This window comes from Somniosus microcephalus, chromosome 5 (genome assembly GCF_052327205.1).
Source record: "Somniosus microcephalus isolate GS21.2 chromosome 5, FLI_Smic_1.0, whole genome shotgun sequence".
Lineage (NCBI taxonomy): Eukaryota > Metazoa > Chordata > Chondrichthyes > Squaliformes > Somniosidae > Somniosus > Somniosus microcephalus.
The window spans coordinates 292,511,630-292,530,157 of NC_140991.1; the positions used below are offsets into that span (position 1 = coordinate 292,511,630).

Sequence of the window (18,528 nt, forward strand, 5' to 3'; positions counted from 1 at the left end):
AATTTTGAAAAATGCATTTTCTAAAATTACAAAGATGTGATAATTTGCAGACTTTAGTAGAAAAATGCAGTCTTACTCTCTCCATTTAAATAGCAAATGCAATTTAAAAAAGGTGAATTGACACGTGATGCAAATACGTTTAAGAACAGAAATTTCAGTTAGGAAACTATTTTTTTGGTCCTTAGAACATTTGATACATAATTAAAATGCTTTTTCAGTCGTGCCATTTAAAAAACATTTCTAGATTTGCCAAATCCTGGAGGGAGTCAAGACATATCGATTGCATTGTCAACCTAAGAGAAAAGTTTTTATTAACCCTCTGCTACCGTGAGATTTTATCCCAACTTGTTTGTAGAATGTGGGCCATGTTACAGTCTACATCTAACAATTAAAGGTACCAGAATATCCAATTCCAGTAACCAGCAAAACACAACTTTTTGTACTTCATAATTGTTATAACATTGAAAGAGGAGCATTTTTAAGAAATTAAATCATCAAATAATAACTATGCAATTTCTAGTAGTCTAGGTCTGTTTCGGCAATTGTGTAATTTTTTTTATTTTTTTAAACTCGTCAGCTGGCCCAGAATTAACATGATACAAGTTTATAAGTGCAGCCTGAGGCCCTTTTCCCTCCCTCCTGAGAGTATTCGCAAAGCACTCTCTCATTTATATAACTGTCAGCCATTAACAGACAGACTACATCATCAATGGGGAGGCAAAGACCTCCAACTATGCTTTTAAGCTTTTTACAACCATTCCTGTACCTTTAAAAAAAAGACAAAAACAGCTGCCACAAAATTCAGAAACTGAATCGTCTCACACTTCAACTCTCAATTCCTATTTGTGATCTTCCCTCATTTCAAATATATATGATTTGTTCCATTCAAACTTAATTTATTCCATTGGAAGGGGCTGTCTGCTAATAGATGTATGGACACTTGGGTTGTATCCTTGTATATGGTGCTAATTCAGGACAAGGTGTTAATTTTTCGTAATGTCACTTTTAACTGCCTCTATTATAGGCAGTTTTACCAGGCAACCAGTAAAAAAGACAGCATTATTGAAACACTAGTGGACTGGACTAATCAAATTGGGCATGGCAGCCTTGAGGAAGAGTTCATAGAGTGTATTAGGGATGGGTTCCTTGAGCAGTATGTAACTGAACCAACCAGGGGGCAGGCAATCTTAGATCTGGTCCTGTGTAATGAGACAGGATTAATAAAAAATGTCCTAGTAAAGGATCCCCTTGGAATGAGTGACCATAATATGGTTGAATTCCAAATTCAGTTTGAGGATGAGAGAGTTGGATCTCAAACCAGCGTACTGAGCTTAAATAAAGGAGACTATGAAGGTATGAGAGTAGAATTGACTAAAGTGGACTGGGAAAACAGATTAAAGTGTAAGACGGTACAAGAGCAGTGGTCTACATTCAAGGAGATATTTCACATCTTTCAAGGTAAATATATTCCACTGAGGAAAAAGGGGAGTAAAAGAAAAGACAGCCATCCGTGGCTAAGTAAAGTAATAAAGGATAGTATCCGACTGAAAACAAGAGCATATAAAGTAGCCAAATCTAGTGGGAGGATAGAAGATTGGGAAGCATTTAAAAGCCAGCAAACAATAACTAAAAGATTAATTAAGAAAGGGAAGATAGATTATGAAAGTAAACTAGCAAAAAATATAAAAACAGATAGCAAGAGTTTCTACAGCTATATAAAAAGAAAAAGGGTGGCTAAAGTGAACGTTGGCCCCTTAGAGGATGAGACTGGGAAACTAGTGGTGGGGAACATGGAGATGGCAAAGACGCTGAACAAATATTTTGTATCAGTCTTTACAGTAGAGGACACTAAAAATATCCCAACACTGGACAAACAGGGGGCAATGGGGGGGGAGGAGCTAAACACGATTAAAATCAATAAGGAGATGGTACTCGGTAAAATAATGGGACTTAAGGCGGATAAATCCCCCGGACCTGATGGCCTACACCCTAAGGTCTTGAGAGAAGTGGCGGGAGGGATTGTGGATGCATTGGTGATTATTTTCCAAAACTCCCTGGACTCAGGAAAGGTCCCGGCCGATTGGAAAACTGCTAATGTAACACCCTTATTTAAGAAGGGAAGTAGACAAAAAGCTGGAAACTATAGACCAGTTAGCCTAACATCTGTGGTTGGCAAAATGTTGGAGTCCATTATTAAAGAAACAGTAACAGAGCATTTGGATAAACATAATTTAATAGGACAGAGTCAGCATGGTTTTACGAAGGGGAAGTCATGTTTGACAAATTTGCTCGAATTCTTTGAGGACGTAACATACAGGGTGGATAAAGGGGAACCAGTGGATGTAGTGTATTTGGACTTCCAAAAGGCATTTGACAAGGTTCCACAAAAAAGATTACTGATCAAGATAAAAAAAATCACAGGATTGGGGGTAATATACTGGCATGGGTGGATGATTGGCTATCTAACAGAAAACAGAGTTGGGATAAATGGTTCGTTCTCGGGCTGGCAATCAGTAACTAGTGGTGTTCCGCAGGGGTCAGTGCTGGGACCCCAACTCTTTACAATCTATATTAACGATTTGGAGGAAGGGACCAAGTGCAACATATTCAAGTTTGCCGACGATACAAAGATGGGAGGGAAAGCAGTGAGTGAGGAGGACATAAAAAAAACCTGCAAAAGGACATAGACAGGCTAAGTGAGTGGGCAGAGATTTGGCAGATGGAATATAATATTGGAAAGTGTGAGGTTATGCACTTTGGCAGAAAAAATCAAAGAGCAAGTTATTATCTAAATGGAGAGAAACTGCAAAGTCCTGGTGCATGAAACACAAAATGTTAGTATGCAGGTGCAGCAGGTGATCAGGAAGGCCAATGGAATCTTGCCTTTATTGCAAGGGGGATGGAGTATAAAAACAGGGAAGTCTTGCTGCAGTTATACAGGGCATTGGTGAGGCCACACCTGGAATACTGCGTGCAGTTTTGGTTTCCATATTTAAGAAAAGATATACTTGCTCTCGAGGTGGTTCAGAGAAGGTTCACTCGGTTGATTCTGGAGATAAGGGGGTTGACGTATGAGGAAAGGTTGAGTAGGTTGGGCCTCTACTCATTGGAGTTCAGAAGAATGAGAGGCGATCTTATCGAAACATATAAGATTGTGAGGGGGCTTGATCGGGTGGATGCGTTGAGGATGTTTCCACTGATGGGTGAGACTAGAACTAGGGGGCATAATCTTAGAATAAGGGGCTGCCCTTTCAAAACTGAGATGAGGAGGAACTTCTTCACTCAGAGGGTAGTAAATCTATGGAATTTGCTACCCCAGAGCGCTGTGGAAGCTGCAACATTAAATAAATTTAAAACGGAGATAGACAGTTTCCTAGCAGAAAAGGGAATTAGGGGTTACGGGGAGAGGGCAGGGAAGTGGACGTGAGTCTAGATTCGGATCAGCCATGATCCTATTGAATGGCGGAGCAGGCCCGAGGGGCCATATGTACTACTCCTACTCCTTATGTTCTCACCATGAGTCAGAGGATGCGGGTTTTTTTTCAATGTTGTGGGCCCACTAAGCTCCCTTCTGCTCCCAGCAGAGTCAAAGATGTCCTCCACACTGTGGTTTGTCTCCCACTCTTACTGCACTGCTCCCCATTCAACAATGTCTGCTTCGCCCCTCCGTCCCCAACAGCCTTTTATCCCTTACCCACCAAAACAGGTTGTCTGCCCCTCCCTCTTCTGGGAAGGCATACAAACAAACTGGAGGTGGTGATAATTGATGGGGAATGGCTGCCCAAGATTGTAGTTAGACCAACGACACAGTGGATCTTCAAATTCCTCTGCTAAGGAAAGGTGAACTGCAGTTCCAAGGACTGCAGTGTTTGAAGACCAGGACCTCAAACCCGGCACTAAGCTCATGGTCTACAGAGCAGTGATACCCGCACTGCTGTATGCCTCAGAGACATGGACCATGTACAGCAGGCACCTCAAAGCACTGGAGCGGTATCAACGCTGCCTCCACAAGATCCTGCAAATCCATTGGCAGGATAGGCGCACCAACATCAGTGTTCTTGCTCAGGCCAACATCCCCAGCATTGAAGCTTTGACCACGCTCAATCAGCTCCGATGGATGGGTCACATTGTCCGCATGCCCGATACGAGACTCCCAAAACAAGCGCTCTACTCGGAGCTCCGGCATGGCAAGAGAGCCCCAGGTGGGCAGAGGAAACGCTTCAAGGACACCCTCAAAGCCTCCTTGAAAAAGTGCAACATCCCCACCGACACCTGGGAATCCCTGGCCCAAGACCGCACAAAGTAGAGGAGAAGCATCCGGGAAGGCGCCGAACACAGAGTCTCTTCGCCGGGAGCAAGCGGAAGCCAAGCGCAGGCAGCGCAAGGAGCGCACGTCAATCCAAGCACCCCACCCACCCACCCCTTCAACCATCATCTGCCCCACCTGTGATAGACTGTAGGTCCCGCATTGGACTAATCAGTCACCTGCGAACTCCTTTTTAATGTGGAAGCAAGTCATCCTCGGTTCTGAGGGACTGCCCAAGAAGAGCATACTAATTTAAACAAATTTTTCTTGGTTTGTCGTAGGGAAGGGAGAATGTGTACCCCAAATTCCATGGTGTTCAGCAGTTCACATTACATTCCTTCTGGATGGGGGGAGGCAATGGGAAGAGGTGTTTGTAATTCATTGTGTGTATGTTATGTAAGAAATGTTACTTTTCGGGGTTTATAGCAGCGCGTGAGAAATAATCATGGTGGCTGTATCTTGGGAGGTTTTTTCTTGCTGGGATAGTCTTGGAAAGAAAACTGAAACATGGAGGAAAAAGTGTGTGTAATATGACTGGGTAAATGAAAATAGCCAATTAAAAAGGAGAAAAACCAAAGGAGCTATAACCAAAGAGGATGGAGAGAATCGAGAACCAGATTCAACAATCATAATTCATTGAGAAAACGACAACCCATGTGGATTGTGAAAAGCCCTACGATATACTGTGCCTAGACTTTTAAAAGCATTTGACAAAGATTCACACAAAAGACTATTAGTTAAATCTCAAAGCTGTGGGGATACAAGGTGAACCCTGGTAATGGATAAGAAACGGACTGAAGGGTAGAAAACAACTGCTCGTTAGAGGAATTATATTTGAGGGGGGTACCTCACAGCTCAGTATTGGGACCACTGCTGGTTCTAATCTACAAAATGATATGGATTCAGAAACCCAATGCAAACTGGTTAAATTAGTGCTCCAAGAGGGACAGTGAAATTGGAAGAGGCAGCTCAAAAGTTAGTGAGTTGGACAAAATATGTATGCAGACAAAACAATGGCAAATGAAATTTAATGCAGACAAGTGCAAAGTGCTACACATAGGAAGGAAAAATAAGTAACACACGTACTTCATGATTGGTGTTAAAATAGCTGAGGATAAAGTTGAAAGAGACCTAGGAATCGTAGTAGACTCGACACTCACATGTTCAATGAATGCTGAACAGCAATCAACAAAGCTAATAGAATATATTAATGATCTAGACGAGGGAACTAGATGTAATATCTCCAAGTTTGCAGACAACACAAAGCTGGGTGGGCGTGTGTGCTATGAGGAAGATACCGAGAAACTTCAGTATGATTTGGACAGGTTGGGTGATTGGGCAGATGTAGTATAATGTGGATAAATGCGAGGTTATCCACTTTGGTGGCAAAAACAGGAAGGCAGATTATTATTTGAACGGTAATAGATTGGGAGAAGGGGAAGTGCAACGAGACCTGGGTGTCCTTGTGCACCAGTCGCTGAAGGTAAGCATGCAGGTGCAGCAGGCAGTTAAGAAGGCAAATGGTATGTTGGCCTTCGTAGCGAGAGGATTCGAGTACAGAAACAAGGATGTCTTGCTGCAGCTGTACAGGGCCTTGGTGAGACCACACCTTGAGTATTGTGTGCAGTTTTGGTCGCCTTATCTGAGGAAGGATGTTCTTGCCATGGAGGGAGTGCAGCAAAGATTCACCAGACTGATACCTGGGATGGCAGGAATGACGTATCAGGAGAGATTGGGTCGATTGGGCTTATACTCGCTGGAGTTTAGAAGAATGAGAGGGGATCTCATTGAAACTTATAAAATTCTAACAGGACTAGACAGACTAGATGCAGGAAGGATGTTCCCGATGGCGGGGAGTCCAGAACCAGGGGTCACAGTCTAAAGATAAGGGGTACGCCATTTAGGACAGAGATGAGGAGGAATTTCTTCACCCAGAGAGTGGTGAACCTGTGGAATTCTCTACCACAGAAGGCAGTTGAGGCCAATTCATTATATATATTCAAGAAGGAGTTAGATATATTTCTTAAGGCTAAAGGGATCAAGGGATATGGGGAGAAGGCAGGGACAGGGTACTGAGTTTGGATGATCAGCCATGATCTCATTGAATGGCGGAGCAGGCTCGAGGGGTCGAATGGCCTACTCCTGCTCCTATCTTCTATGTTTCTGTTAGAATATTGAACTATATAGCCAAAAGATTAGAATATCAGTCAGAGGAAATCTTGATCAAAGTGTAGTAATCTTATAAGACCGCACCTGAATAATTTGTCTGGTTCTGGCCGCTGAGACCCAAGCGAATTATTCAAGAGCTGAAGGCAGAGAAGAGCCATGAGATTGATTCCTACAGTCAAGGGTCTTAATTATGAGGAAAGACCGGCAAAACTTGAGCTCTTAGGCCTCGGAAGAGGATTGCCGAGGGGTGATCGTTTACAGGTATACAAGATAGTTAAGGGAACGGAAAAGGTAAATCTCGAATATTACTTTAAATAAAATTGCAAGAGTAAAACAAAGAGTTCAAACTAGTAAAAGCTAAATTTAGATTTGATATTAGATAATTAGTCTTCATGCAAAGAATGATCAACGTATGGAATAGACTTCCAGATAGAGTAATGGAGACGAAAACCCATGAAGTATTTCAAAAATAATTGAATGTGGCAATGGGGGACCTTCGAATCATTCTGGATGAACGAATTTAGATGGACCAAATGGCCTTTCTCATCCGTAATTATCCTGTGAATATAGACAGATATACAAAATTGTATTGTAACAAAAGATTTGTAGCAAACCCAAAAGTTGGTCTATGTAGAGAAGCACCATCAGTAAGTGTAGTGAGACATTCCTTCCCTGGTTTTGTGGTTTTCCATAAGCAGATTGTTTTAATTTTCTAGTGCCCTTATACAGGTAACTTAATTTTCAGCTATCTCTTTTTTTTAAAAACTGTGCCAGTCCCATTTATTTGGCACAGATGAAAAGCTCGTCAATCCAACAAGGATTGTGAAAGCACAGGAAAAAAACAAAATTAATCCGTTCAAAAGAATATGCTGGCCTTAACTACATGATGTTAGACATATACATCACTTTAAAACCGTTCTTATGCCAAAAGATAACTAGAATGCCACTCAAGGCAAGAATTTTTGTAACAAGGCAGATGACTAGGTAGGTATATAGAAAACTGAACTATTAAAATGGACATTGGAAACGATATAACTTTCAAAACAATTATTTTACAAGATTATATTTCCCAGTAACCCCAGGCTATTTCTCAATAAATCTGCAGTAATGTCACAATCATTAACACTCATATGTAAACATCCTCATAATCAAAGATATGAAGCAAATTTAAAGACTGACCATGGTTAACATATAAAATGAACAAAAGCAGGAGTACCCTCTATAAATTTGAAACTACTAGCAAAAAGTTAAATACAAGGGAGTGATTTCAAGGTTATACCTAATCACAGGGTTCAGATGACAATTATAAACCACTCAAGCTTCATAGTTGAAGTTCATGTCATTTGAACTCTTTAATTAGATCTGATTAATTAGATTAGCAGTAATCATTCCCAAGTATCCATTCTAACTATTTTACAAACCATTAGCATCCCCTTAATGCAAATGCACATGCAGCATAGTAAACTAAATCAGAAACAGTTCTTAAATTACCTTTTAAATTAAACGACTAATTAAAAGACAGTCTAATCTGTGATAAATTTGTGTAGTCTTAAAGGGGACCAGAGGTTTATATAGAAATTTTGTATGTCTTCAAGAAAACAGCTGGTACCACTGAATTTGCGCTACACTGCAAAATTTGTTTCAAAGACAAAACTCCACTTTGCTCAAATACCTTTAGCAAAAAAAACTACACACAACGATGCCAGCAAGCACAATTTATTGACTAATGCTAAATATCTTAATTACTGTTCTTGGAACATTTACAAATATTGCACAATCTACACGACAAGCCCCCACCCACCATTTCATCTGCTTTGCCCAAAATACAACATGAAAATGACTGTAAAGATCAGTTGTCCATGATTATCAATTGTTTCTAGTTGTAAAGAAACTGAGAAACTCGCTAGAGTTTAGAAGAATGAGAGTGGATCTAATTGAAACTTATAAAATTCTAACAGGACGAGACAGACTAGATGCAGGAAGGATGTTCCCGATGGCGAGGGAGTCCAGAACCAGGGGTCACAGTCCAAGGATAAGGGGTAAGCCATTTAGGACTGAGATGAGGAATTTCTTCACCCAGAGAGTGGTGAACCTGTGGAATTCTCTACCACAGAAGGCAGTTGAGGCCAACTTATTAAATATATTCAAGGAGTTAGATATATTTCTTAAGGCTAAAGGGATCAAGGGATATGGGGAGAAGGCGGGGACAGGGTACTGAATTTGGATGATCAGCCATGATCTCATTAAATTGCAGAACAGGCTCGAGGGGCCGAATGGCCTACTCCTGCTCCTATCTTCTATGTTTCTATTACACAAGGTGCTGGCATTTCACCTAATTCTTATCAGCACAATATCAGAAGCAGGGTAAAATTAAAAGGAAACTTTAATTTAGGGAGTACAACTGAGGAACATTAGCGACCTCAAGATCGGCCCTGTATATTTTGTTTACATTTAAAATAAATGGATTCCTGTGCGCATTCTATTGCCGCAGATGCATAAAATCATTTGCAGCTATGCAGGGCGCATTTTTCTGATTGTTTACAAGCCTGTTCCACCCTCTCTGTCCCCACTTTCTCAAATCCAACTCAATATTTGTAGCAATAGACAAAAGCATATATTGTGAGAGCAATGTGTAAGCAGATGTCACATGTAGAGGGGAGGTGCTACAAAGAAATCTCTGTCACATGTTACCTGAGTGTTTTCACTTCAGTCAAACTGATTTCTGCAGTGCTCCATCAAGGAACTCTAAACTGATTACTGGTACAGGTACAGTGCAAAAATGCACACACAGGCAGAGTACTGATTTGAAGTTAGTACACATCATTCATTGTACCCAATTCCCAGCCAGTACTTAGCTTTCTATTTACATTTGAGCGCTGGATGCAATTCCAGTACTAAGGATGCTGATCCCTGCTCAGGTCAATGGCAACCAGCCAGACAGACAAACCTGGATACATTATTTGAGTACCTCATTTCTGTCTGGCTTTACTGAACAAAGCAAGTCTACAAGAGGCTATTTCCATTCCAGAAAATATGAAGAATCTTTCCAATCGTGGACAATTCTTCCTATGCAACTTTTTTGTCCATCAAAAAATACCTCAAGGACAATTTGACAAATTCGGATTTTAAAGTCAGTGATCAAAGAGTTCCCAAACATGTAATGACTCTACCTAGCTACAGTATTTGGTAAATTAAAGCAGAAACACAAGATATAGGCACCATTTTCCACACCGCTCAGCAGAAGGGAGGGAACATCAGTTGCGTGAGATTCTGGGTAAGCCATTGCCACCTCCTGGAGGTGTCAGCAAAAGGGGGCACTGGCAATAACCTAGGAGTAGACTGAGCACCCATCCTCTCAGTTGCAGATATGTTAGATCAGGCAGACAAATAAAATTAAAATTCGTTTTTAAATATGCTACTGCACAATATTCACTCAAGAATAACATATTAACTCCTCATTTGTACCATATTGCATCCTGCTCATTACTTATTCCATGCAACAATGTAACACGGGCACTTTCATTAGCAAAAATATATTTTAAGTTGTCAAAATTATTGACATTTATTGCCATTTGCAATTCTCAAGAACACCAGGTCAGTTTAAGGTGACTGTGACTCCTCGATGACTTTTTACAGCTTGGCTAGGGCGATGAAGCTCAGTTCCTTCCGAGCATCTGTCTGCAACAACTACCCAGTTTTGGTAAAGATACCATCAAGCTGTCAACCAAACTAACTGACAGAAAGATGCACTGAGCCAGGTTTCTATTTTCTCCTAGGGATCAACTCAATACCCTAAAGCCTCCATAACCTCCTAAGTTTAAGTTACAAGCTCAACCTTATTTCTAAGATTCTGTCTGACATTTTTAAATTTAAAAAATACCCATTTCCTTTTTTGTATTAAAAATCTTTTAATTTAAAACTCTGAAAACATCTGTCTAGGGAGTAGATTTTCATAAATTAGTTTTGCATCTGTGCAATAAATTAATATATCAAACCTCAAGAATGTAAAATTGACTCTTTTCTAAATTGATTTGTACATCATCTTTTAACACATCTATGCGGTTCTGCTGCCAGAACCCTCAGGAAATGTCAAATCTGTAGCAGTTCATTTTTGGAAAATGTACTAAAGCTGGAGAGTTTGTGCTTTTATGTCAAATTCATTCAAAAGCTGAGCACAAAGAAAAGCTTTATTACTGAATTCAAATTAAATTCCATTAGGTGTAAGCCTGCTCTATATTTCTTCAGGGGAAGGCGGTCTGAAACCATTCATCAGGAATCTTGTGGTCTGCAACTCCAGTCTTCACTGGAAATACTACAGCTGACCAGGCTGGGTAAAGCATGATCTCCGCTGCCATTTATCCTGGCAGCCTGTTTATTTTGGCTCAGGCAACAGCTGTAAGGCTTCCAAAAGTCTTAAGTTTCTGTGTCTTGCAATGGGTGAAGCTGAGGGTGACATACTCTCGTAAACTGCTCTGCTTCAAAGCAGCATTGATTTTAAATGAGGAAAAAGTTTGGAATGTCTTCCTGGCAGAATTATCCCATTTCTAAGATGGATCCAACAGAAAGCTAAAGAAGCTAAAAAATGTTTTCCTTTGACTCAAAGTATAGTCTTAAGACAAAACTGCATCATCTGTGCTAACAGAAGTGGGAGCTACTACAGAATGAGCTGAGTAATCAATACTTGGAAAATTAATTTAACTTGGTTTATTTGTGCGAAGTTACACTTATAACCATTAATTTGCTTACACTATTGTACTCTTGGTCGCAATACACATTTGTTCTGAACCAAGAATAAAAGCAAAAAAAGTACAATCAAGTTAACTCATCCACTGCTTTTACAATACTTCCCAGCCCGAGATTCACCCAGAATTAAAAACCTGGTTCCCTATGCTGGAAGTCCTTGAGGTACATAATGCACAGGCTTTGGAGCAAAGTGAGTACTTGGAATGATTTACCCTCACTGACTATTAATATACTCACTTACATGGATAATATCTACGAAGATGTACTAAAGCTGGAGTGAGAGTTTTTATGTCAAATGCATTCAAAAGCTGAGGACAACAAAAAGCTTCATTATAAAATGTAAATTAAATTTCATTTGACATAACCGTGCTCTTTATTTCTTCAGGAGAAGCCATTCATTAGGAATCTTGCAGTCTTTGAGAATGTTTAATCTGATGCTGCAAGAATGGTTTTCAGCTGCTGCCCTAAAATGAATGGACAGTCCCTTTAAAGGAACGGACATTCCTCAAATGGCACTGGTTGGAGTTGGACACATTAAGATTGTGCCATCTGAAAATATATGTAAAACGAAGCTCTGCTACCCTGCTAAAGCCAGTATTTTAAACATATGCAGGCTAAGTAAATTGTTCCCAACCAGCGACAGCTTGACCCCATGGGACAATGACACATGCAATGGACTATCAAATCTGAGTTTATTTGGGGCAAAACTGTCAAAAAATAAGCATAACCTAACCAGTACAAAGGGATTAATTAAGAGGGGGGAAATAGAGTATGAGAGCAAGCTTTCAGGGAACATAAAAACTGACTGTAAAAGCTTCTATAGATATGTGAAGAGAAAAAGATTGGTGAAGTCAAGCGTAGGTCCCTTGCAGTCAGAATCGGGGGAATTTATAATGGGGAACAATGAAATGGCAGACTAATTAAATACATATTTTTGTTCGGTCTTCACAAAGGAGGACACAAATAGCCTCCCAGAGATGTTGGGGAACATAGGGTCTAATGAGAGGGAGGAATTGAATGAAATCAGTATTTGTAGGGAAATGGTGTTAAGGAAATTGACAGGATTGAAGGCCGATAAATCCCCAGGGCCTGATAATTTACATCCTAGGGTACTTAAGGAAGTGGCCCTGGAAATAGTAGATGCATTGCTGGTCATCTTCCAAAATTCTAGAGACTCTGGAACAGTTCCCATGGATTGGAGGGTAGCCAATGTAACCCCACTATTCAAAAAAGGTGGGAGAGAGAAAATGGGGAATTAGACCGGTCAGCCTGACATCGGTAGTGGGGAAAATGCTAGAGTCCATTATAAAAGATGTAATAGCAGAGCACTTGGAAAACAGTGACAGGATCGGACAAAGTCAACATGGATTTACAAAAGGTAAATCGTGCTTGACTAATCTACTGGAATTTTTTGAGGATGTAACTGGTAAAATAGATAAGGGAGAACCAGTGGATGTGGTGTACTTGGACTTTCAGAAGGCTTTCGATAAAGTCCCGCATAAGACATTAGCGTGTAAAGTTAAAGCACATGGGATTGGGGGTAAGGTACTGACTTGGATAGAGAACTGGTTGGCAGACAAGAAGCAAAGAGTAGGAATAAACGTGTCTTTTTCCAAGTGGCAGGCAGTGATTAGTGGGGTACCGCAGGGATCGGTGCTAGGACCCCAGCTATTCACAAACTATATTAATGATCTAGACGAGGGGACTAGATGTATTATCTCCAAGTTTGCAGACGACACAAAGCTGGGTGGGCGTGTGCGCTGTGAGGAGGATGCCGAGAAACTCCAGTATGATTTGGACAGGTTGGGTAATTGGGCAGATGCAGTATAATGTGGATAAATGCGAGGTTATCCACTTTGGTGGCAGAAACAGGAAGGCAGATTATCTGAACGGCAATAGATTGGGAGAAGGGGAAGTGCAACGAGACCGGGGTGTTCTTTTGCACCAGTCGCTGAAGGTAAGCATGCAGGTGCAGCAGGCGGTTAAGAAGGCAAATGGTATGTTGGCCTTCATAGCGAGAGGATTCGAGTACAGGAGCAAGGATGTCTTGCTGCAGTTGTACAGGGCCTTGGTGAGACCACACCTTGAGTATTGTGTGCAGTTTTGGTCACCTTATCTGAGGAAGGATGTTCTTGCCATGGAGGGAGTGCAGCAAAGATTCACCAGACTGATACCTGGGATGGCAGGAATGACGTATGAGGAGAGATTGGGTCGATTGGGCTTATATTCTCTGCAGTTTAGGAGAATGAGAGGGAATCTCATTGAAACTTATAAAATTCTAACAGGTCCCATTTAATTTCAAATAGCTCTCACTTAAAACACAGTGTAACTACAGTAACAAACTGCCTTTTGCAGTTCTACTGACCAACATTAGGGCAGTCACAGGACAAAAAAAAGGGGGAAATGTGAAGACAGATTGTGCCGACGTACTGAAGCTTCCAAAGGCAAGTCTTAGAACGGATTGAGAACTTTTGGGAGCTAAAACACAACAACAGCTTGTATTTATATAGCACCTTCAACATAGTAAAACGTCCCAAGGCGCTGCACAGGAATATTTTAAGACAAAAAATTTGACACCGATCCACATAAGGATAAATTAGGGCAGGTGACCAAAAGCTTGGTCAAAGAGGTAGGTTTTAAGGAGCGTCTTAAAGGAGGAAAGAGAGGTAGCGAGGTGGACAGGTTTAGGCAGGTCTGTTCCCTTAACTAGGCAACAGAAAGCATGGCCACCAAAGGTTGAGCGATTAAAATCAGGGATGCTCAAGAGGGCAGAATTAGAGGAGCACAGATATCTCAGGGGGATTATGGGACTGGAAGAGATTACAGAGATAGGGAGGGGCGAGGCCATGGAGGGATTTGAAAATAAGGATGAGAATTTTGAAATCGAGGCGCTGCTTAACCAGGAGCCAATGTAGGTCAGTAAGCACAGGGGTGATGGGCGAACGAGACTTGGTGCGAGTTAGGACACGAGCAACCGAGTTTTGGATGACCTCAAGTTTATATAGGATGGAATGTGGGAGGCCAGCCAGGAGTGCATTGGAATAGTCAAGTCTAGAGGTAACAAAGGCATGGATGAGGGTTTCAGCAGCGGATGAGCTGAGGCAAGTGCGGAGACGGGCGATGTTACGGAGGTGGAAGTAGGTGGTCTTTGTTATGCTGCGGATATGTAGTCAGAAGCTCATTTCAGGGTCAAATATGACACCAAGGTTGCGAACAGTGTGATTCAGCTTCAGACAGATGTTAGAGAGAGGGATGGAGTCAGGGGCTAGAGAACGGAATTCGTGGCGGGGACCGAAAACAATGGCTTCGGTTTTCCCAATATTTAATTGGAGAAAATTTCTGCTCATCCAGAACTGTATGTCGGACAAGCAGTCTGACAATTTAGAGACCGTGAAGGGGTCGAGTGAAGAAGTAGTGAGGTAGAGCTGGGTGTTGTCAGCGTACATGTGGAAACTGACGCTGTGTTTTCGGATGATGTCGCCAAGGGGCAACATGTAGATGAGAAATAGGCGGGGGCCAAGGTTAGATCCTTGGGGGACACCAGAGGTAACGATGGGGGAGCGGGAAGAGAAGCCGTTGCAGGTGATTCTCTGGCTATGATTAGATAGATAATAATGGAACCAGGCGAGTGCAGTCTGAGCAGGGCAAGTGGTGGAAGGTATAGCCAGGTGGGGAGGCTTCATTTAAGGGTAAGGTGTCAGCACCCCTCAACCAAGTTTCCGTCAGGGCCATGATATCGATGCAGTCATCCACGATGCAGCTCATGGATGGCAAGGGCCTTGTTCGCAAATGAACGGACATTCTGGAGGGAGATGTGAAGAGGGTCAGTGATGGCTGCCCCACTGCCAGCATCCATAGGGTCAGTGCTGGGGAGGATGAGTTGGATGGGGAGGAGATTGGCAAGATTTGCCCCCAGTGGGCACTCTGGGCAGGAATGTCGGCGAGAGTAGGATGGGACAGTTAGGGTTGCTGCTCGTAAGGCAGCAGCGACGAGTGCCTCGATGTGCCCCTCGTAGGATGCCGAGAGAGGCACAGAGGGAAGCTGTGGGCTATTCTAAGAGGGAGTGAAGCCTGGGACGGCGGCAGGAGAGTAGGAAGGTCGAAGAGTAATGAAGGATTGGGCTAGGGATTTGGGAGGGCAGTGTATCCGAGAGAGGAGAGATGAAAGGAGGCATGATGACAGGAGAGTGCTTTCAGGGAGGGATAGAGAGAAAAGGTAAATAGAGGGAAAAAGTGGAATGGCTCAGGTTCGGAGCGGCAGCCAAAGTGCGCACGCGAATGGACACGGGAAAAGCTCAGGTTACATAGGCCTGTTTAAATGTAATAATTAATGGAATACATATTTCTTGGTAGCAGGAAATAGATTGGGGACAAGAGTAGAAAGACCAGGGTCAAAGTCAGAGGTCCTATGGAAGGACAAGCCGACGTGAGCAGGATGGGGCCGGCACGGAGCATCGGCAAACCGCTGTCCAAAGCAGGCGAGTGAAGTCCAGAAGCTATTTGAAGGGTAGAGAGTTCGAGGATGGAGGTTGTTGCTGTAGGAATGAGAGTCGGTAGCGGTGCAGAAAGATGATGGCTAAATTGACGCAAGTTGGAGGTCACCGTAGATCAAAGCAGCGGAGAAAAAATAAAACCAGTGACCAGCAAAGTTGAAAACCGGTAAAATAAGTCACCGGACAGCAAGTGGAGCTGCTACCTACAAACCAGCAGAGCTGAAAAACCAGTAGAAGCAGTTCAGCAGAGATACAGTTGGAAGTTTAAAGGTAAAAATCTAAAGCAACAAAGATGGTTAGCATTTCGAAATTATGAAGGCAAAGTGGTTAATTGGGCACTTAACAGACTGAACTTTTGATTGTTTATCACATGACAAGGTTACTGTTGTGATCTTTGCCTTTTCATTAGTTAGAAAAACAGTCTTTGGAACTAGTCCTTAGCTCAGGGCTATTCAAATGGTGGACCGTAGTCTACATCGGGCCAAGAAGTCCTTATATCCATACAACACAGACTGGCACATGACTGGACGTGCACTGCCCATCCCTGAAGGCAACAAGTGAAAAGGTGGGAGGATAGACTGATTTATGCAATTTGCAGCAATACTTTCAGTTAAGAACACTGCTGCAAACTGTCAGTTATCAAGGAAGCATTTGCAGCATCTGCTTTTATTTAACATCTTTTCAAGTACTGAGCAAGCATACAAGATGTCAGAACAAAAACTTACAAAAACCATATGAATGAAACAAGTCTATTACTGTGAATTGCTCATCTGCAGCACGCTATTCGAATTTTTTTAAAAATTGGTGAACCATCTTCTGTTTTCCACTTAAGCACTTTACAGGTCATTCTATATCTTTCCTTATGTGTTTTTTCCCCGCTTTCCTTCTCCTTTTTAAATGCTATTCATCTGCAATAGCTGATGGAGTTTGCACACTCGAAATGGCCCGGAATTTGTGGTCAGCGGCAAAGTGAAGATGTTCGCTCACTGGCCCCAAAGTAAGCTTTGCACAAAGATCTCACGATCTCTGTCAAGAAGTTTGGGTTATTCCAGCGTTCAATTCAAATCAACGGCGTTTAGTGGGGATCACCTTGTGCAAACTGCTGTGATGTCAACAGGCTGTCTAAGCAGCCAACCAAAACGCAGAATTCTCAGGCAGCGAACAAGGAAATGAGTAAGCTCTTAAAATTCATGGGGACGAAATCTGGTTACGCTCCATTTGGGGGCAGTAACCGAATTATCACAGGAGATTTAGCGCCCAGCGCGGTAGTACCGCCCCAGCCTCAAAATTCAGCATACCACCCCGGCGAGGGAGCGGAGCGCTATCTCGGACGCTCCACTTCCTCTCGGGGGCGCAAAGCGCCACGTAGCGCTGACACGTTAAAGGGGAGGGATGCTGCGAGCTCTGCAGGGCCTCCGATGGCCCACACTAACCCACCAGGGCGACGTGGTGCCGTGGCTGCAGCCTGGCACCAAGATGCAGTATCCGCCTGCGCGATGGCGGCCTCCGACCACGCCAAGGGCCGTCATGGAGGGCCAACCAAAAAATTGCCGCCGTGAATCGGGGCCGTACCTCCCTTTAATTAGTGCTCACGACCTCGCGGGGCACATCTGAATTTCTGCTGTGAAGCAGTAAAGGGTCGCAGCAGGGCGCTAAGGGGTTGCGGCGCACACCGATGACGTCAGCTAGCGCCTCAGTAGCGCCCCGCTGAATTATTTGGGAGGCCCCGCCCAGGCGGTAAGCCCTTTGCGCCCCGTTAGCGCCCCTCAGAGACGCTGACGGCAGGTGCAAAGGAGCCAAATTTCACGGCCTAACTTTTTAAAAGCTTTAGAGAGAGCAAAACAAAGATTAGGGCTCTCACATGGGGAAAAGGCAAACCTGAAATAAAGATGAACAAACTTTTTTAAAAAGTTTCTTAACTTTAAATTTTTTATTAAAATGGATAAATTTCACACCGCACAAAATTAAAATTAGTTTTTCAGGACCATACCTTTGTTTAGCAGTCAATACCCTGTTAAAACCCCAGTTACACCTAATCCCTTTGGGTCTAACTTTTAGTGGGGAATTTAACAGCGTAATTACTGTGGAAGAGCTGAAGTTTTCATCAGTTTCCCTGATTTGAGTGATTACACTGATTGCTGACTCTGGTGGGGGGGGGGGGGGGAGCGCAGCGCAGCCTGTGTCGGGGCTGTGAATGACAGACCGCTATTTCAGGATTTCAGGCATACACCAAATCTCGAAGTTGCGGTCAGTTTCAAAGGCGGAATGACGGTGAATGCTGCCAGTTCTCTGTCACCCGGGCCGCAAATTCTAAGCCATTAACTTTGTTTGCTCTCTCCCCGGATGCTGCTTCACCTGCAAATACAGAATTCCTTGAAAATGCAATCACTGATAAAGTCAGAAAAAGTCTAATAGGATTTTGGGTTTTGTAAATAGGAACACAGAAGACAAAACCAAGAGTTGAAAACAAAAATGTACATAGCAATAGTTTGGCCACTGCTAGAGTACTACATGCAATTCTGGAATTGCATTATAGAAAGAACATTAAAACCAGAAAGAAACTAGATTTACCAGAGATGAGAAACATTAGCTTTGACAAAAGAATGAAGCTACTGGAGCTATTTCCACTGGAGTAGAGAAGATTAAGAGGAGATATAATAGAGGTTTTTGAAATTTAAAAAAGTTTTGAAAGTGTAAATGGGGAAAGATTATTTCCTCTGGTTGGGGAATCTCAGGTGATTCTTAATCTAGGTTTTTTTTAAAGCAAAGGAATATTTCAAAATTGAGGAAACAGGATTGAAAGAGTTGCCTTTCATC

General features: G+C 42.5%; 1 protein-coding gene across 6 annotated transcripts in view; it reads right to left on the reverse strand.

Annotated features, from left to right (window-relative positions):
- Nucleotides 1-18,528, reverse strand: part of exoc2 (exocyst complex component 2) — a 303,326-nt gene that overhangs the window by 200,555 nt on the left and 84,243 nt on the right. The gene's annotated exons all lie outside the window — the stretch shown is intronic.